Consider the following 21967-nt stretch of genomic DNA (forward strand, 5'->3'; position numbering starts at 1 on the left):
TTGTCAAGAGGGAATGGGAGGTGGGTAGGAATAAAGAGCCAGTCGTACCCCAAAGGGGACGGGACGGTGGCAGTTGGGAGGGCGGTATTTCCTGTGCCCTCTCAAGTAAAAATCTATACATGTGCAGTACCAAATTGCATCACCCCATACCTCTTAACCAAAGTATTGCTCTAGTTTTCCCTTGCTTTTTCAGAAATGCCAAAGAAAGCACAGTGACAGGAGAAGTCCACCGGCAAAGCAGCAACCCATCAGTGACCCATGCAAACCCATACCAGATCACAGCAAGAGAGAAAGGGAGCCAGTGGAAAGCGAGCCGTAGCATCTGTACACTTGCCATCAGCCCTACAAGAGTGGTGTATAAACACTGCTGGCTGAGTGGGAGCAACCAAATGAGGAGCCGGAGCTCCTACGTAGTAGTTACAGATGCTGCATACAGCACGCCATCTTCAGCACGCATGACAGCGAGACCAGGACGGTCACCCTAGACACCCAGGGACAGTAACTAAGAATTCAGCAAACATAATTGTATTCACCTAATGGGGGAACTAAGCTGAATGCTCCGAAAACTAACTTGGATAATATGTAATGCTGGCTCCCCTTTATTGCAGCACGGCAGGCCCCCATGCAGAAAGGGGAAGCTTAACCCGCTTTCTTAAGATTTTTGTAATGAGGATTCCTCTGGATGGCGAAGACCGGGCCAGATTGGCAAGGACCAGATGTCCAACCAGAGAAGGGGGAGGGCTTTTCAACTCACAGGAAGCAGGAAATGGTTATTGGGGTGAGGCTAGAGGAGGAGGGGGAGAAGGTGTCAGACCAAGGGACCAGCTGGAGGAAGGACGGTGGACTATGCAATTTCCAGAGCAGGTGCGGTATTGGTAGTGGTCCTGCGTTGCAAGTCTGTGAAAGGCTAGCAAGTGTGATTTGGAGAGGGAGAGTAGTGAGTGAATGTGAGAGTGAAAGAGCCATCCAAGAAGATGGTGGAGTGGAGTTGTAGTGTGGAGGAGTTGGTAATAATGTGGAGGGAGGGAGTAGTAGTCTGGATGGGGAGTGGGAACATCGAACAATTTAGGAATAGTAGTAAGCACATCAGACATCGGGGGGACAGCAGAGTAAGACGCAGGAAGTACAGAGAAGTGGAGGTGGGTGGAATTGAAAGGAGGAGAGTAGTAAGGTGGAACTATGAATGGGAGAGAGGGAGAGGAGTTAAGTTGACCTGGTAGGAAGACGACTACGTCGGAAGGGTGGCTGAAAGGCACATGCTTCACTTATTTTCAGTCAACTATCCATTATGATAGTGTAAGGTAAGTCTAGGAAGTAACTGAGGAAGGATGTCGGGGAGCACCAGAGAATAGAGGGATGATTTGTGAGGTAGCACTTAACATATAGCAGAAACCAGGTACATACTAGGTTGATCTAGGAAGGGCCACCTATTCACAGGGACTGCCGGTGCAGGTGTTGTCTGCTGTTCCTCTGGGTCTCTTTTTGCTTACAAAGGCAAACCAACATACTACGTAGCTGTTAGAAAAAGACATCTTTGTGTAACTTTCCATCCGTAGCTTCCTATAGAACCCCATTATTTTTTTTATCTGTGATTGGTCCTGTTCTGACTCTTTGAAGGGAAGTGAAGCCTTTATCTCCATTTCTTACCTTTTGCTCTTAAGTTATGGGGATACTGATCAGTCCTTCAGACTATCAGTATTGGGAAGCCTTTTGAATTCTTGTATTTTTTTTATTGCACACAGCTTCTTACAATATAGTGCAATTGGGTTCCTTTTGTATCACCTCATAAAAGTAACCAAAAATCCCATGTGTAAAAAGATATGTACCTAAAGACAGGCTGGTGGCAGCAGTTACATGTGTACTGTTTTTGCATTATTTGTGGTCTGCACATTTGCATTTACTACGTATGGCTACTAAACATAGCTAGTGCTCTAAAATGGCTGTGCCATTATATTGTTGCTTGTTCTATGGCCATATTGTAGTTTGGCCTTCTCCCTGCCCTCTCAGTTATGGACATTCCTTATATGGTCATGTACTTACCCAGGAAAGCTGCTGCCTTTGTGTGTAACCCAGAAAGGGGGCCACACACACACGCCCATTGATGACCTGAAGACGACTCCTGAAGTGACTCTGCATCCCCTCCGGTGACTGTAGATCAGGCAGAGGAGCAGGGCTTTACCAGGCCAAACACCCGTGTCGGTGCTTCAGCCCATGCACTAGTGGGACCAACTACTCTCAACGCATTCTCAATGAGGATCCAGCACCTCCGAGCTTTTGGAATTGTCCCTGGACTGACCTGCTTCCTCCCCAGAACCATTGCTGTTCCGCATTCAACTGCAGAACTTTTCCTGCTTTCGCCACAAGTCGCCTACTCCCTGAATGCCAGCTTTCTATCTACAAGGGAACCTGTCTTGGAGCAACTTCTATGACCGTGACTGGAAGAATGCCTGCTGTTGCTACAAACGGTGATCATCACTAGAACTCTCCTTCCTTCCTCCCTCTCGTGAAGTGTCCTGACGAGATCTGCATTTCTTCACCGACAGTGATTGCATCTTGCAGTTGCATCCGATCAGAACAATCCTTGAACCTGCAATCCGTGGACACCTCTCACCAGAACAAAGGGAGGAAGATCTAGGCACCAAATCATGACATCTGGGGAAATCTAGGATAACAGGAGACAAATTGACTTGTTCCCAATATCTCCCTTCCACTCACCTTTGTTCATCGAACCTGGGTTGCGTATCCTACCCCTAGACTAGCGTTGGGCCTAGAAGAAAGGATAGATCATATTACCTTCTTATTTAAATTGTTATCGTGTTCTAAAGGCCTTAATACATTATTGTATTTTTAGAACTGTCTAAGCTGAATTGTGTGCCATTCTGAGTGGATTTATTGTGGTCCCCTGACCACACACACACACACACTCCTGAGACTAAGCCTTAACTGCTCTCTACACTACCTTGATTGAGTTTTGGCTAAACTCTGAGAGCTCCCTGTTCACCTTAACTGGATAGCCTCTTACCACCAGGCCAGATTTTAGAAATCCATCTCAACAGTAACCAGTATTGAAACCGGCATAAGGAGAGTACTTGAATTAGATAATGGGTCTTCAGAGATTAGGAAGGACCTTGTGATCGATACCAACAGATTACTCTTAACAACTATCATACAGCAGCGTCATGGGTTGGACATGCTAAAAGGCTTGTAGTGCTCAGTATAAGGGTAAAGCTGGAGACCACATTCTGAGAGAGGTTAGACCTCAATGGACTAGACGTAGGCAGCCAAGATCTTTCCCTTATCTGATATTTACAGAGACCAATCCAGTGGTCACGAAGTATATGGATACGAAGCTGAGTCAAAACATGAAATTGGAACCAGAGTGGCTAGAATAATCAGGTACAGGATAGGCAGAGACAGGAAGCACCAAGCAAAGACGGTAGACTGAAGATGAAGACAGAAGCTAAACAGGCAATAACTCAGCAGACGCATAACAAAAACCAGGAAGAACGGGGGCAAGGAAGAGGAGAACCAGAAGAGTCCTCTACCAAGACAGGGAAGAGGACAACATACACATGAGGGCTAACAGGCAGGTTTAGGCAAGCAGAGTCACTGGCAAGATAGCAAAAGGCTAGATAGCAGGAAACCAGAAGTCGCTACTGTTAAGACACAGTGACTAACCTGAAGGGCTGTTCTTACAGCTCGCTGCTGCCAAAGTGAGGTTTAATGTTGTGGTGGCAGTTGCCTAGGTAACTCCAGAGATACGCAGGCAGAGCGATGGACTTTGCCCTCGCATCTGCGCACATGAGGGAAAAAGGCGGCGCCCAGGTTGTGGAGGCGTGGGCCGCGGCTCCTGCACCCGGTATCCCTGAGTTTCCAACGAGGATAGAGGCACCAGCCTCCCAGAAGAGCACCAGGTAAGCGATGTGGGTGCATGGCTGCACTGCGTCATGCACGTGTCGCATGACGTCTGCTCGCCTTCCAGCGGGCCGCCAAGCTTCCAGTGAAAACAGCAGTAGAATCAGCATATCGGCAACGGAGCGTGCACTTGAGAGGCCAGTTCAGGTAAGGGTTGAGGTGCACCACGGCCATGGTCATCAGGTATGTTGGGCTTGAGGATGGAAACCTGAAACACACGGTGTACCCTCAAACCGGGTGACAGTTGGATGCTATAGGCCGAAGGTGATCTCTTCTTTAGGACAAGAAAGGGGCCCAAGAATCATGGGACCAGCAGAGCAGGGGGGTTACGCAAGGGCAGATTCTTAGCAGACACCCACACAGTGTCACATACTCGATAATCTGTTGTGGGCATTCTCTACAGGTCTGCATGCTTCTTCTGCCATGCCCAGTGCTTAATTTGTGCAGGTGTTTGCCAGGGCTCAGCCCATGCACTTATTTCTGAAGCCCCGGCACTTATTGTCTCAGACTCAGTTTGATTATGATGTAGTGTTTTGGCAACTTTATTATTTTAACTGCTAGCTACATAATAAACATCGATAGAATCAGAGCAAAATGTAAATGATGATTGTGTTTAAAGACAGAGTTAAACATTTGTCTTATGTCAAGACATGACAAGTATGATTTTTTTCTGTGTATGTTGATTGGTATGCTCGATGGCACAGTCAAATGTGAGGTGAGGCGGTAATGGAATGCCTTCTGGTGCCAAAAACACCTGCACAAAGGAGTGGTACCTGGGTGGTATCAGTTGGACAAGAAGAAATGAGAATAGAGCAATGGAGGAAATGATTGGGAGGATGTGCCATTGATGATGAGCAAAAGGAAATATGAACGAGAGGGTAAGAAATAAAATTAGAGTGGGAGATGAAGGATGAAAGGGGGAGAGTGGGTTTGTAGAGAGTTGGGTGGGTGAGGGTAGAGAGTTAGGGTGTGTGGGGTAGAGTGAGTAGAGGTAGGGTGGGCGGGGGTAGAGAGTGTGGAGTTTGGGTGGATATGGGTAGAGAGTGGAGGTAGGATGGTGGTGGGTGGGGGTACAGAATGGAGGTAGAAGATGGGTGGGTGTAGAGAAAGTGGAGGGTAGAGAGCATCATAGATGGGTGGGGTAGAGAGAGTGGGGGCAGGTTGAGTATGCCAGGATCGAGAGTGCGGGTAGGGTGGATGGGAAAGGATAGAGAGTGGTGGTAGGGTAGGTGGGGGTAGAAAGAGTGAGGGGGTACAGAGGAGGGGGGTTGGTTGGGTGGAGATAGGCTGGATGGAGGTTGGGTAGGGCTAGAGAGTGGATGTATGTTGGGTGGGGATAGGGAGCAGGGGTAGGGTGGGTGGGGCAGAGAGAGCAGGGGTTGGGTGGGTAGGGGTAGAGAAACCAGGGGTAGGGTGGGTTGGTGTAGAGCGAGTGGTGGTTGGGTGGGTGGGGGTAGGAGAGGCTGGGGGTAGGGTGGGTGGGAGTTGAGAGTGTGGAGATTGTGTCAGTGGGGGTAGAGAGGTAGGGGCTAGGGAAGAGGTAGGGTAGGTAGGGGTGGGTACGGTTAGAGAGAGTTAGGGTGTTGTGGACGGGTGATGGTAGTTGGTTGTGGTCAAAAAATGTGAACAAAGTAGTCTTGAGAGGACTTTTCAACAGTAGCCCCAAATAGCCCCTACAAAATCAGCACACGCAATAGAAGTGATGTGGGTGGGGGTAAAGAGAGTGGGGAGGTAGAAAGAGAGTGGGCGTGGGGTGGGTGGTACACAGAAATGGATCTAGTGTCAAAAGTAGCCCAAAAATAGCCCAGGATGAAGTAACTGCGCATCCGGGAAATGGAAAGCCTGGCACCCGACTTGCTTCTTACAAAGCTGGTGATAAGAGCAAATATTGTTAGGGAACTTCTCATTGGGAAGTATGGCGGAGGTGTTTGGAAAAGTGATTTGGCAGTTTCAAGCCCTGGCATTACCGGTTGCTATGCCAACCAGATCATTATCACTTTAGAACTCCCATTCCCTCTCTTCTGTAACAATTGTCTCAGCAATTTTGTGGTCTGTTGCGCCACACAAATTCACCAAAACGGAGGTATCTTTTTAAAAATCTGTTTGATTAGAGACTTCTTTTTTCCAATGTTATAGGTTGCCCTTGTAGCCAATCCTCTAACTAAAGGCAGCAGCCCTCCACTGAAGAATAATGCTGCTGATATAACTAAGCAACCTTGACAGACACTCTTTCAGAGTGCCTGAACTAATTTATAAAATCTCAAAGACCTGTTAGAAGCAGGGTCGTGGCCAGGAGCCGAACAATGAGGATGTAAGGGACCGGAGCTCCACTCGCCACTGAAATCCTAATATATCCTACCCCTCAGACCCAAGGCGAGTTACAAAAAAGGGTCGGAGGAACCGCTCTGGGACATGGATGGCTCCGGTCTTTCTCTTGGGCGGAATTGGTGTCGAGGGAGAAGAGGGCTTGCAACAACGGCCCGGGACGCCATCTTGCGGAGCAACATGACTAGGCTGGACACTCTTCAAGGCTTGATACTCCGGCCAGGTGGTGGGGGCCAAGGGAGCTCTGCAGCGTGACCGGTCCCACGGGAGTCCCCTGAATCGGAACAGAGAGCCAGGAGCTGAGGGGGTTTGACGTGGCGGCCCACCGACCGCCATATTGGAATGGACAATATGAGATGGGAATGAACGGCACTGCAAAAGGCCCACGAAGTGAGCCATCCTGCTAATCGGGCAGCGTGTGCAGTGGTGAGGGTGCAATCCCCAGCGGCTTGCAGCGTAGAGGAGCCAGTGGTGGAGGCTGGAGAAGCACTGACCAGTTTGTTGTTGGCCCATCCAAGGCCTGCAGCTGTTGTACCACAGCGTGCTGAGTGGGTCTGGTACCTGCCGAGGAGAGGTCACCTACCTTGTGTGCCCTTTTCGGGAGACCTAGGGTGCAGTCGGCTACTGGACCAGAGCCTGAAGATCATGTCGTGCTCAGACTCCCCTTCGGCAGGATGCCTGGATCGCCTATAACCACACGGTGTGGGCACTGACCCTAAGCAAGCTCCAACGCAAGTCTAGAAGATGCTGGAGGAGGGGGCATAATATGCTGTCGTCATGGTCAAGGGCCAGCAGCAGCAACAGAAGCTTGAAAAGTGCTTGGGAGGCAAATGTGGTCAGTCCAAACAGACTCAACATCCTGCTGGTGAGATCGGGGCAGACATGGGGACGGACTGTGCAATCAACATGTATAAGATGCTTGAAACAGATCCTCTCTGATAGCCTTTTAATCTTCATGGTGTCCACTAAAAAGGTTTTTTAAAAAAAAGAAAAGCTCCATACTTGGGCCTCCTCTCCCTCTGCCACTCAAGAATTCTCACATTGGAGGAGAGGGCAGAAAGCTGCTCCCGTAGAAGCAAAGATTTTGTTTCCACAGTGAGAGCATTAAGCCTGGGCTGTAACACTGTGACAAAGTATGTGAGAGTGTGATGGATGTTGAGAGGAGAGTGGGAGAGGTGGAAGACACTGTTAAGGTCACCTCTAATCAAGGACACTTCATGCCCACCGTCTGCACCTTGTTTTCCAAAGTGGTTCTATATCAAGAGGGTACATAGGGTTCCTGGCAGGAAACCTCCAGGTGGATCGCCTCTGCGAGCTATTGTGGCGTAACTCCTTAACATTCGAGATAGATATTAAATTCTGCAGGATGGCAGAAGAAGCTCGTCCTATAGAGGGAGTAACTAGGGAATCATGAGTTTCACAGACTTCACCCAAGAGGTGCACGGGGAGCCCCTTCCCGTAAGGCCAGAAATGTGAGTCCGCTACCCGATAGTCCCCTTGGGTTTGGTACTCATCGGAAGGATCTCATGGGGAGAGACTCTCCCTCTAGAGACAGGGACGACCATGCAAGGGAAATGTGGTATTCCAGCCCTCTGCTACCTCTTTTATACCCTCTCCCTTGCCTTCCACTACCCAGTTAGCTTCTCCAATCTATGCTTGTTGTGTTAGTAATACACCCACTACTGTGACGAGGAGGAACAGGGGTGACTTCATCGGATTCCCAGTGAAACATACTGAGACGAGTAGAAGGTGAGGAGCCATGAGGAATCCTCATCAGAACCTGGCTGAGTGTGCTAGATATTAAGACACAGGTTGTTTGAAAAGCGAAGAGGGACTGCCAAAAGAGAGAGAGAGACCCTCCACGAAGGCAATGCGTGCAAGGAGGACATCCTACTGGTGAAGGGGGCAGAGGTGTCCCTGTCCAGTTTGCCACGCACAGATCGACCGTAGACCACGGAAAGCAGCGGTCCGGGCAAGAGGCACCATTGGATCACGCGGTCCTTGAAAGATGCACATCCAGGCCCTGGAGAAACCCTGCAGAGCTGAGGAGGACTGTGCAAATATGAAAGAAGGGAGGAAGCAAGCTGTCTGAGGCAACGGAAGACCCCGAGATTGGCAGAGACATCTGGCAAAACCCCAGAAGGTTCAGGGGCTGCCTGGATCGTAACGCAGGGTAAGAGACATTGCATTACCAGCACCTGTGACCCAAATACAGCTTTGAAAAAAACAAAGAATGGTTACCATACATGGCAGGATAATGAATCGGGTATAGCAAAACCCATATACAGTGAAAAGAATTGGGTCTTGGACTTGCAAATAGAGACTCTCCTCCTGCTCACAGTGCATCTTCCTTGTGGCAGTACCTGGCAGGGTAGAGAAGCAGGTCTGCCTACATGAACCAAAGAAGAAACCTGGGTAGCATAGTGTATGGGACCGGTCAGGGGAAGGGAAACATTCACCCAACTGTTGTGAAGTGAAATTAGAAGCCAGGGGAAGGGAGACATTCACCCAACTGTTGTGAAGTGAAATTAGAAGCCTGAGAAAGGCCAGGGGAAGGGAGACATTCCCCCAACTGGTGTGAGCTGCAGTAAGAAGCCAGAGAAAGGCGAGGGGAAGGGAGACATTGTTGTGAATTGTAGTAAGATGCCTGAGAAAGGTCAGGGGAAGGGAGTCCTTCTGTCTGGCTATGTGTAAAGAATAAAACACAGAAACAGATACCTAGAAGGAAATCACTCTTAGTAATTGACCTTAGCAAACGTATGAAGAAGGGAGATATTCTCCAGTAATCAATAGTGAAGGAGCAACTATGGTCAACAAGGAACGTTGATGTTTGAGATCAACTTTGCCTTTTTCAGTTGAACTGAGAACTTTTCTGCTCATTTGACATTTCAACCTGTAACTTATTTTTGTACCTTGGAAAGGAGTTGAGAGCTGGGAAAGGGAGTCATTCCCTCAGGTATAGATTCCACCTAACAAATGGAACTGTAATCCGCCGTCCAGAAAAAGGGAGTCATTCTTCTGGGCCAAGGACAATCCATTACCTCTTTAGTTTAGTTGCAAGTGTAAGGGACAGAAGTAGGCTGTTTGACACGGGACTATTGATTTACACAGACATTCTGACTGAATCCTTAGTATTTTAGTTGAGGTAGGGAAACCCCTCTTAGGGTTAGGTTTTCTCTTTATTTTCTAAGTCAATACAAGTTTATGCCAACCACCATGCCACCTGTGTTTCAGTTTCCTCCTTCTGCACCCGTACAGTAGACTATAGGGCTACTCATTGTGTATGCCCCGCAGCTTTTGAATATGGATTTCCTCTACGAACTCCAGCGATTGTTCGTGTACAGCAGCATGTGGACCGAAGACTCGTGGGCAGAGACTTTCATGATGTGATGGACAGCAGCTGGGATAAGGGCTGGAAGGTGAGAAATCAGAAACAGACAAGATTTAGCCAGTTCGTGAGTGCAAATGGTCTGCTGGAGGTGTCATGCAGTATGCACTCACACAAACGGGGCTATTCCTTTCACCCAGAGGAACACCTATCCGTATCATGGATTGATTTATTTTTCGTGCCAAACTCTGACTCCCACAAGGTCACAGACGCACGCACAGTTCCTGCTGAGAGGCATTTCCCATCACTATCTGTGTGTCTGTGCCTTACATAAAGAAATCATGAACAATCACTTTTCATGGCTTATTGGTAATCAGACTGCAAGACAAAACTGTAGAATACTTTGAGCTGAGCACCCCTTCGGCAAAGAGTGACAGGGCGCTATGGGAAGGTTATAAGGCTTTTATACAGGGAGAGGCAATCTCAGTCCTCGCCACAAAGGAAAAAGGAGAGGCTTGCAAAGCTGATGGACACTGAGATACTGTTCATGTGACTTGAACATGAGTTTCTTACTGATGGATCACAGGGAACACAGTGGCAACTGGTACAAGCAAGGGACTCATACCGCACCCTTGCAGCTGATGCTGCGAGTCAAGCCTATCTGGCGTCCTGCGCTAGAGTATACGAGGTTGGAGATAAAGCTGGGAAACTACTGGCATGGCTGGAACAGCAAGGCTCGACCCTTAGATATGCACATAGAATCAACACGGCTGTGGGGTAGGTGGTTATGGAGGACAACAAAATCTGGAAGGCATTCACAGATTATTATACGCAACTATACGTGGTCCCGGAGGGTCACATGCTGGCAAACACAAATCTCTTGGAAGTGATCCCACGCCCCCAAATTACGGATCTGCAGGCAGAATCTCTTGAATCCAAAATCACAAAGAAACAAATGGCTGCAGCGAAATCAGCACTCCAGTCTGGGAGGCCGCCAGGACCTAATGTTTTTCCAGCAGGGCTTTGGAAAAGGCTTAGCAACGCTGTTACTGAACCTATGTTATCGATGTTTCCCAATAGCAAGAGAGAAGAATTACTGCCCCATTACTTGCATCAAGCAACCATAAGTCATACCTAAAAAAAAGACAAACCCATGGATGACTGGCTAGTATTCAAGACTCCATGTTAAGTAGTGAAATAGGCTGGTAAAAAGTGCAAAGTCCTTGCAACAAGGTTAACTAAGATCCTGCCTGCATTGATCCAACCAGATCAAAATGGTGTCCTGGCGGACAGGGTTACTCACATGAATATTCGTAGACTCCACGTGGCTCTGGACAAGCCAGACTGCATTCCAGACCTGCTGGCAATAGTGGCTATTGATTTTAAAAAAAGGCTTTTGATTCAATATACTGGAAATGTGCCTGGGCAGTCTTGTTGGGTATGGGTTTCAGGCAGAATTTCCTGCAATGTATTAAAATGTTGTATGAATGCGACGGTCCGAGTCAATGTGGTGAAGTCTCGGCATTTCCTCCTTCAGAGAGGAACGCGTCAGGGCTGCCCTCTATCCCCATCATTATTTATCCTGGTAATCAACCCCCTGGCCATCTGCCTCAGGTGGAGATCCCCTCATGAGGGGATTCATGTGACCATAGGGACAAGAAAACTACCTCTCATTGTATGCAGATGACCTGCTGCTGTATGTATGCGGAACCCCAGAGGTCGATCCCCAGAATAATGGAGATCCTTCAGATTTATGGATAGCTTATTGGCCTCCGAGTCAAATGGAGCAAGTCAATCCTAATCCCAATAAAAGCGGGTTCAGAAGCAATCCCACACAATTTTATCTTCAAAGTAGCCATCGGCTTGTTTAAATACCTAGGAATTCTTGTCGGGGACTCTACCACCTTTCTTGGGTGCAACTTGATGCCCATAACTGAACGGTTTATTGCTTATACTAAATTGTAGTCGGCTCTGTCCCTGTTCCTGTTGGGGCAGGCAACAATGTTTACATGATGGCTCTACCTAGGTATTTGTATATCCTCCTCAATACCCCTATTAAAGTACCCGATCAGGAATTCCAGAACATTGAAAGGGAGCGGAGTACACTTCTGTGGCATGATTACCAGCCTAGAATAGCTTTGTAGTCTGTGTACCTTTGTGGATGGGACGTCGGGATTGTTCTCCCAGATCTCAAGAAATATTATTGGGCCTTCCAGCCGGCAGTAGCAAACAAATGACTGCTGGGAGACCCATCCTTCCACATATCAGACTCTACAATGTATTCTTTGCCGCGGGTCTGCGTAAACCAACCCAGCGCACTAAAGTGAATACGGTTGGGCTGCCCTCCATTAAGCAACATTTAGTTTTTCTCATGGCTTTCTTACAGACATGCACTGAGTGGGAGGGAGTTGTGACCGTGAAACACCCATTATGGATTGATCAGGATGCCTGAGCTATGGAAATTTACTTTTGTGGCTCATTGGTATGTCAAATATATACACATTATGGAAGATGTGCTCTGAGAGGGACACCTACAGTCATTCCAGGACCTGCAGCATAGCTCACAACTGTCGATTTTGGTCCATTAGATGTGCTTTCAGAGGGCTGCCTGCAGTCGTTCCAGGAGCTGCAGCAAAGCTCACAACTGTCGATTTTGGACAATTATCAGTATATCCAATTTTGGCACAACATGTGGTCGCAATTCCAGGGCAATTATTACTGCCCAGAACAAACAGCAGTGGAAGCCAAGACACACAACTTCTTGCTAGAAAGGCAATCTTGACTTTGTATCAAATCCTCTGTAGGTTTGCCACACACCCTTTAAAACTCCAGCAAAAATGAAAGACGGACACATGCCCCATTGAGGCGGAACAGTGGAAAGAGCAATTAATGGCTCCAAAAGAAAGATAGCTAGCACGGCCTGATTTAGACTCATTCAGTTGAATATCTTGTACAGAACGTATACAGCAGTTCCCTGAGTGTACTAAGTGTGGCCGAGCAGCTAATTTCTACTGTTTATGCTGTCGGACCACTCTGATTACGTTCAATCACACAATATGGTTATACCCGAGAATTCAGACTTTCTGGCTTAAGATCCTAAGAAGGGTGTCCACGGTGGTGTCTCTACCGGACTCGGTGTTTCCGAAGTTAATATTGCTTGTATTATGGGGCGAGATGGCTTACTTGCGTAATGAAAAGCTGTCTATATCCAATGCTCCGATTATGGCCAAAATGAATATGGCCATGCATTGGGGGACAAGAGAGGAGCCCAGGTTGTCTAAGTGGGTGTTGGATATTGGTAACTGTATGGCGATTAAGGAACTAATACACAGATCCAGAGGTTGCCCCTACAAATGTGTTAACATTTTAGATAAATAGGGAAGTAGTGAGTGACCCCAAAACTGTTGTTAAACCTACCAAACACTAACTGATTTTGTTGCTCTACTTTTACTGTGATTATTGTGGTGGGTCAAAAGAAGAAGCCCGACACTTTGAGGATATTCTATACTCTTTTTATTAAAATTAAAGAATAAAACCTATCCCTCCCTATGGCTAAAGTGAATACATTCTGTACTCTCTTTATTAAAATTGAAGAATAAAACCTATCCCTCCCTATGGCTAAAGTGAATACCCTACCTATCTAAAGAAACTAAGGGTGCTTGTCAGATGTTAGAAGTCCAAAGTAAAATATGTCCTCTGCCCACTAACCCTATCTATCCCTACCACTAAATATAACTAAAGTAAATAGGCCAATAGAATGTCTCTTCTTCCCTTCGTCTTCTCTTCACTTTGGATAGTCCTTTTATATGCAAGTTTCCTTTTGGATTATATACTTCTTAGTGTGATCCCTCTTGATAGTATTTCTTTTCCTTTTTAAAGTTTTTATTATTTTAACTTAGAAACAAACTAACACAAATACAGGTTTCACCATTTCCTTACAATCCTGTATTCATATAGCAGTGCAAACTGCACGTAAACTGTTCATGATCACTCCGTTTTCGCCTCCTCCGCAAGTCCAACCATTAATTATATCCTTGTCCATCTCCAATGTCCCGTCCATGAACAACGCAACCAATCCCGTGAATGAATGCCTACCTCTCCGAACTCCTGCCCGAACCTGTATCTCTGCCAGTCTCCTCCCCATCGTGAGCAAACATGCACTGTGTCAGTGCGTTCCAGGATTCGACTCCCTTGCATGCATTCCATGACCTCTGCGCTCCTTACTATACTGTGGTCTCCGCTAGTGACAATCTTTTCAGGTCCTCCACCCTTTTCCATGCCATCGATATTCTGCTTTTTGCCAGTACACAGATGAAGTCCTTAACTTTGGAAAGGTGTACTTCCTGTCTTCCCCTCTCAGGAACAGCCCCAGCAAGCAAAACTCAGCGGGCCATACCTGCATCTGAATACCTCCTCTTGCCGCTCTCTCGGCCACTTTTCACCAACATCTCCTGATCACTGGGCATGCCCAAAACATGAGCAGCATGTCCGTTACCTCACCTGCGCGCATCTAGGGCAAGCATGATTGTCCACCCCACCATATAAGATATTGTATGTGGGATGTAAGGAAGGCATGGTATTAAACAATAAGACAGACACACGTGATCACAGTTTAAGGGTGTTTATTGAACTTCAATTGGGTTTGAAAAACGCCTATCTAATACTAAATCTAAAGATGGGAGCAAGCTATGACCATTAAATAATAATAACACAGTCCTGGTACATTCTGTCAAAATAAAAGGGACTATACTAATAAACCTATTGCCAATCCTTCTAAATACAAATAGTGTGGGGAAGCAATGTCATGCAAAAGAAAAGTGTTAAAGGAATGATATGTCAGGATATTCAAGCGGTTCGCTTCCCTTCTCCACGTTTTAAGCACGGGACAAGGTGATACACATCCGAGCTTAGCACATTTGCTGGCTTCTCTAGCACGAGGATGTAGTTCAAAACCTCAACATCAGGGCCTTCTGTGCCAAAGTCTCTTTGTCATTAATGTCTCTTATTTAGAGAGCCTAATGCAACACGACAAACATTAAAGTTCCTTATATCTTAAGGTTTCACATATACAACTTCTCGGGTGATTTACTCTTCACCCCAGTTCCCCTCTGCCGGCTCAGACCCACTTTAACACAAAACCTTCAATGGTCTTCCTCCGTCGGGCTCGGACCAAATGTATCTACTTCATCAAAGACTTTTTGACTGTGCGCAATATTTATCTTGACCTGTCCCAGGACCACTTTGATTCACAATTACTTGTTCTCTTCCTGATATAACCTTTTTCTCACTTTCACTTTTGCCACTTCTCAGCTGGATACCTTATGGAGACCTTCGATTGAGCACCCACGCGGTGCCGGGCCACTCTGACAAAGGAATTGTATCTTGCTTTTAAAGTTCAATCACTCATCAGCAGCTCAATTTTACTTGCGTTACTTATCACAAGCGTTTTAGCAATGTTCATTCCAGCGCTCGCCATACAATGTTCCTGCTTGCAACCTTGGCTTCAGCACAGACCGGTCTTGTATCGGTCTCCCCAACTCACTAACGCTGCTTCGTTCTTGGAGCCAAGGACGGTACCCTTGCGGCTGGTGCTTCTCCCCACCTTGATTATTGACGCGGGTGGGCCCCGGGTATCTCCGACACACAATGCAGGATTATTCAGCCTGGTATCCTGGTTTTACGCTTTCTATTCTCGAGGTTTCTGGAAAGTAACGGTTCCTTGTCGAAAAGGTCAAGGGAACTTCCCTCCTTGCGATCCCCTTATGTTTTGCCATCTTTCTTCCCTCGTTCAGCTCTCATTTCGAAACTGCTGTTTCCTCATGTGCTTTGCCTCGCTCAAAGTGTTCTCTTGTGCTTCGGCTTTTATCCGTGTGGGGAAGCTTAATGGAAGTCAGGTATGTGTGATGGTCAGTAATTGCCTGACCGTTGTAGTGGGACACGTCAGGTATACTGCTTGGGTGTTAGTCTGTTTTCTCTCATAGTGGGCTCTGCGCATGAAAGTGTTTGTGTTGCAAAAGGGGCAGGTAGCGTTCCTAAATATCCTACCTAGTAGGATGGGGTAAAGGTGTTTTAGAGAAGGGGATACTGTGTCTCACCATCCGGTGTCCCACTCCCCAAAATACTCCTTGCCCAGGTAATCCTCCCGCACTGGTCCACCCCCAGGAACTGGATCCAAAAGCGGGGGCCGTGCCCTGGCCACCTGGATGACAGATGCCTGAGGACGAGTGGGTGAGACACCTTCTGGTTTCTCACAGGGGTCATGTATGCTCTGCGTGTGATGTACAATTTGGTTAGCCTGAATCAGGTGTTCCTCGAGAATTGTTTGGTATACAACAACACCCTCCTCCATTCATCATCTGTGAAAGTTCTCCCAGTGTCTGCCTCGCAGTTCCCATGCAACTTCAACCTTTGTGTAGCAATGCTATCCAAAAACAAATCACACAATCTGGAGACCATGCGTCCCCATTCTGGCACATCATATATGGTATCTAGTATAGCATTGGTTTCCACCTTCTCTTGTGGGCTCAACCATTTCCACCCAATTCTCCTGAGCATACCTAGATATAATAAGAAGTGGCCCTTGTGTATGCCATATTCGTTAACCAGGGTCTGGAAATCCAATATTTTGCCTTCTCATACTAGGCCACCCAGCGTGGCTAACCCTTTACTTTCCATTGCCTCCTGTACTGTTGCACTGCTCCTCGCTGTTCTCCAATAACCCCCTCCAGGGGGACATGCACAGAACAGGGATCAGATGCTCTCAGGTGCTTCCAGGCCCTTCGCCATATGTCTTTGTCAAGTTTCAATAGCACTTGCTGGAGTAAGACCCTCTGGGCTGTCACCCACAATATTTCCTTCAGAAAAATAACCCCCTAGCATTGGTTGGAGCAACAAGGTGTCCTGCGAGGGCTCATATCCCAGCGAATTGCGGCTGCCCTACCAGGTAATAGCACTCAGAATGGGATACTTTCATCCCACCCTTAGCGTAGTCCCTCTGCAGAGAGCGCAGAGCGACTCTATTCCTCCCTCCTTCCCTGACCTTAGTATCTAGTTGGTGAAAGATAGCTGCCGGTATATTGTTGTTTATATAAATAAAGTAATACAAGAGGCGGGGGAGTACCACCATCTTCAGGAGGGCTGCTCTGCCAGGTACCCCAAGGGGCAGCTTTTTCCAGAATTCCATCCAGTTAGCTACGCCTTCCTTGTCCTTCAGCGTGTTCCCTCTATGCGCGTCCGCCTGGTCATGCCATACATTGATACCCAGATAACGAAAAGTGTCCCTTTCCCATTGGAGGCCCAGATGTGGTAGTTCCCACTCGAAGGGCTAAAAGGTTTCAGTGAGGAGCAACAAGCGGGATTCCTCCCGGTTCACCTTAATGCCCAAGAGTGTGCCGAATTAGTCAATCACATCCAGTAAGTGTGGTAGGATTTCATCCAGTCATCTCACATACAACGGCATGTCATCAGCGTACAGAGAGACCAATTGTACCTTCCCATCTATCTTAATCCTGGCTTCCATATGCTCCTTCCTGAGGAACACAGCCAGGGGTTCCAATGCCAGGATATACAGCATCAGTGACAGTGGGCAGACCTGCTCAGTACCCCTCTGTACCTCCCATGCAGCAGAGATGTGTTTACCTGTCCTCACCCGTGCAGTGGGTGTGGTATAGATCAGTTTCACCCACCGCAAAAAAGGGCTTAGCAATCCTAGAGCGATTCGGGATTGGCAAACAGCCAGTCCCAGCGGACCGAGTCAAAGGCCTTAATTGCATCTAATGAGGCCACCCCATAACCCATCTACCCATTGTTTAGTACTGTCTATGACATGATGTAATCTCCGCAAGTTCCATGTGGTGTTACGCCCCGGAACATATCCCGTTTGGGCTGCGTGGACCAGGCTCCCTATTACCTTCTTAAGTCTATTTGCCAGCAACGCTGTTAGGATTTTACAGTCCTTATTCACCATTGAGAGAGGCCGATATGACCCACAGCTCTGTGGGGGTTTTCCCAGCTTCAGGATTGGTTCTATAATAGCCTCCCTCAGGCTATTAGGTAACACCCCCAGGCCGTTTGCCTCTGCGAAGACTGCCAGAACTCTGGGCATTATCGTTTCTGTGTATGCTTTATAGAACTCCCCCAGGAGATCGTCTGGCCCCGGGACCTCGACGGTTGGGAGTTCTCTTATCACTTTGCCTATTTCCTCTAGCGTCACTGGTGCATCCAGCATGTCTGCTTGCTCCAACTCTAGCCTAGGTAAGGTAATTTGGCTTAAGGCTTCTTCAATGTTCCTTTCCTCTTTTATTTCGCCTTTAGAGTATAGGGATTTGTAAAATCTTGAAAACACCTAATTGATCCCACCCTGGGTCCTAACTATTTCTCAATTTTCGTTGGCAATGGCCCTTATCATGTCCATTGGTTCGTCTTGCTTGCACAGCCATGCTAGCAGTCTCCCAGGTTTATCTCCATCTGCATGCAACCATGGTGTATATGTTTGCGAAATCCAGTTTCTCCAACCTTTCCCATCCTCTCCTGCAGTTTTTTCTCAGTCCCAGCAGTTTCCCTGACTCCCCAGATAGTTCCACCTTAATGCCCCCACTTTTTCTATCTCGTTTTCAATGTCCTCCAGAGCGTGCAGTATATCTGCTGTGAGAAACCTGAAGGTGTCTCACACGCTAGTCCCCGGGGATCTGTCATCCAGTTGGCCAGGACACGGCCCTTGCCCTTGGATCCAGTTCCTGGGTGTGGAACAGTGCGGGAGGATCACCTGGATGGGGGGTCTTCGGGGATGGTGACCCTCGGTATCCCCTTCCATGTAACACCTTTTCCCCATCCTACCAGGTAGTCTGTTTTTGCTCACGGTGAGCTGTCCGTGAGAAAGTGATTGTGCCGGGAATGGGGGCGGGGGGTTGAGTTCCTAAGTATCCTAACACCAGAGCCGTATATCTGACATGTCCCAATACAATGGGCAGGCAAGGTCAGGCGGTTACTGATCATTACGTACACCTGACTTCCATTACACTTCCCCACACAGATAAAAGGCAGAGCATGAAAGCACACTCCGAGCAAGGCAAAGCACACAAGGAAGCAGCATTTCCAAGATGGCAGTTTAATACAAGGAGAAAGACGGCGAGACCAGAGAGGGTTGCAAGGAGGTAAGTGCCCTTGACCTTTCTGACCGTAACTTTCGTGAACCTTGGAAAATAAGAAACCTAAGACCGGGAACCTAAAGCTTAAGAAACCTGCATTGTGTGTGGGAGGTACCCTGGGCTCTCCCGTGCCTATAGCCAAGGCGGGGAGGAACGGTTGCCGCTGTGGTACTGTCCTTGGCTCCTACAGCAAAGTTGCACCAGTAAAGACAGCACAGCTGGTGAGTTAGTGAGACTGATACCAGACCAGCCTGTGTTGGAACCAAGGTTGCATGTGGCAACATTGTATGAAGAAATCTAAATAGAACTGTGTGTGAAAAGTATGTAATGAGCGACACAAATATAATTGAAAACCAAGGAGTGACTGATCATTTGGAAGCCAGGAAAGATACCATAGACAGAGAGGTCTGGCGCCATGTGGGTGCTCATTCAAAGTTCTCTGTGAGGTATCCAATGGGTTGGCAACTGTGAAAAGGGAAATTAAAGATTGAAGTGGTCCTGCAACGGGTCAAAATAAACCCAGTGCACATTTGAAAGTCCTCGATAGTTTAATGTGAACTGAAATTGGTCCGATCCCGGCTGAGGGAAACTAATTGTGTAAGAGGAAGGATCTGAACCCGGCTGAGGGGGATCCGGGGTGAACCGTGAGTCACCCGAGAAAGAATATTCTCTGAACATTGTGAAAAGGGGGATCTGAGCCCAGCTGAGGGGGATCCAGGGTGAATCACAAGAATTGAATATGTTTAAGAGGAAAGGAACTTTGTGTTTTGTTTTGGTACATCAGGCCCTCTGAATCAAGATACTTTCAACTAAAGAGACTTGGGTACAGAAGGCCCTGATGCTGGTAATGGAACTGTATCCTTGTGCCGAAGAAGCCAGTGTATGTGCTTTGCTCGAGTGAACTGCCTTGTCCCGTGCTGAAAACGCGGGGAAGGGAGGCCAACGGCCTGAACAGCCTGACACATCATTTTGTGAACAATTCTTTCTTTTTCATGAACACTACCCCCACACTATTTGTATTTAGCGGTAAGGATTGGGAATCGTTTTTTTTAGTATAGGCCCTTTTACTTTGATGAGTCTCCACTAGGACTGCATTATTCTTTTTTGATGGTCGTAGCTTGCTCCCATCTGTAAACACCCTTGAACGGTGGTCACTTGGGTCTGTCTTACTGTTGATACCATGCCTTCCTTACACTGCCCTAAGCCTCCCATTTTCCCTATCGCCGATCCCTGCATAACTACTTATATTGCATCCCACAGTGTGCTCTTCTTTGCTACTCTATCTGTTGTTGTCGAAATACTCCCCTATTTGTTCCCTCATACGGTCATGAAAAACCTTGTCTTGTAAAGCTTTCGACCTCCGGTGCCAGGTGGATATAAGGGGTCTTAAGGTGTATTCTGTCAAATCGCTATGAGCGGAACATGGTCTGAGAGAACCCTGGCCTTGTACTCTATGTGGACAAATTCTCCTAGGGTTTCCCCTCCCCATGAAGATGTAGTCTATCCTTGTGTGTACAGTGTGGGGGGGGACGAAAGGTATGAATAACCTTGTGCATTACCGTGTACTTCCCTCCAGATATCCGCCAGCCTTAAGTTTCGCAAAAGAGGGCACCTTGGGTTTTGGCCGGCGGCGCAGGCTTATTATGTTTCTTTTCCGACCTAAGTAACCCAGGATTGAGAGTGCAGTTAAAGTTCACACCAGCCCCCAGACCCATGTGGACTCCCTATATGCAGATAGCCTGGAGTATAACGACTTGAAAAACACTGTGGCATTGTGATTCGGGGCATATGTGTTTATAAAGCAGACTTCCCTGTTCTTCCACAGTCCATGCACCACCACCTTTCTGCCCTCATCAACCCTTTTGAACTCTAACAGCTAGAAGGTGGTGGCCGGGGCTATCCAGATAAGAACGCCCCTGGCATACGCAGAAAAGGGCGAACCATACAGCTTCCCTCCCCATTTCCTGGCTATAGTGGCTAGTCTATCAGTTATGAGGTGTGTTTCTTGGAGCATTGCCACCTGTATGCCCTTTCTGACCAAATATGTATGTATTTGCAGTCTTTTCACATAATTATTAAGATCTCTGACGTTCCAGGTGACAATGCTCACACTACTGATCCTTGACATAGGTGCCCCCAGTTGGGCCTTCTGGTTCCCACCGCCCTGTCATTCATACACTGCCTGCCAATTGGCCAGTGTTCATGGTTCAGCCTGTTGGATAACACAACTTTCCCCTACTCCCTGAATGACCATCCTCCCCTCAACAACCCCTGTAGCGCGCCCCCGGGCTGTCCGCAGTTTGTGTTTGCATAATTCATGTGCGTTGCCTCAACTACATGTTAACCTGTTTGCCATCCGCATACGCCCTCTCAACCAAAGAAACTGTAGCCATGTGCTCCCTCCATCCCCAATCAGGGAAATACCCCAACAGATTTTCCCTGTTGCAACCAACATCAACAACAGCCCAGCATCAGCGTGCCTGCTTAGGCGCAACCGCCTTTCCCGTACCCTCCTCCCTCACCCCAGGTAGCGTGTGGCAGCTTGATGCCCTAAAACTGGCATTCGTAGATACGTCTGCGGTCGGCTTTTGCACCCCCCCAAAATCAGCTGACTGGGCAGAAACCCTGCTTCTTGGTGCCCCAGTTTGCATGCTCCTGCTCAGTTCCACATATCCTGCGTTCTTGGCTGTCCGCAATCATCCCTCAGTATTCAAACTATTCGGATCACGGTACGTCACATCCTCTTCTCGGAAATTGCGGGAGCCCCTGTGTGTCCATCCAGGACTGGGCTTCCTCTGAGCTCTCAAATAAATGCGATCTGACACTTTTCGGCGGAACTCTTTGGTCTAGGTGCATTTGCCAGACAACATGGTTAACCCATTACAGGTCCGAGGACACTGGTGCAGCGGAGTACTCCCAGGGGAACACAGGCAAGTAACGGTACTTGAGCCCAAGGGACTGTGAACTATATTGAATATCAAACTGAATGGAAATTACTATTTGAGTAAGACCACATTATATTGAATACTGAGCTCAATGAAAGCTGCTAATTGAGTATATTAAATACTGAGCAAACCTTTGAAGTTAAAACAACATATTAAATGTCAGACTATACATAAACAGCACTGTGAGCAGAACTAAAGCATATGGAAAATGTAACAATCACTTGAATATTCTGACTACCAATGTGAGAAAGAATTGTAAATATGTGGCAAGGCAAAGGCTGATGCAGAGGAGTGTTACACTAACAAAA

The 21967-nt window shown here is 47.6% G+C and overlaps 1 protein-coding gene across 3 annotated transcripts in view; it reads left to right on the forward strand.

Annotated features, from left to right (window-relative positions):
* ELP1 (elongator acetyltransferase complex subunit 1) overlaps window positions 1-21967 on the forward strand; it is a 2667893-nt gene that overhangs the window by 1765132 nt on the left and 880794 nt on the right. The gene's annotated exons all lie outside the window — the stretch shown is intronic.

The sequence above is a fragment of the Ambystoma mexicanum genome, chromosome 6q (assembly GCF_040938575.1).
Source record: "Ambystoma mexicanum isolate Mex_15411 chromosome 6q, UKY_AmexF1_1, whole genome shotgun sequence".
Lineage (NCBI taxonomy): Eukaryota > Metazoa > Chordata > Amphibia > Caudata > Ambystomatidae > Ambystoma > Ambystoma mexicanum.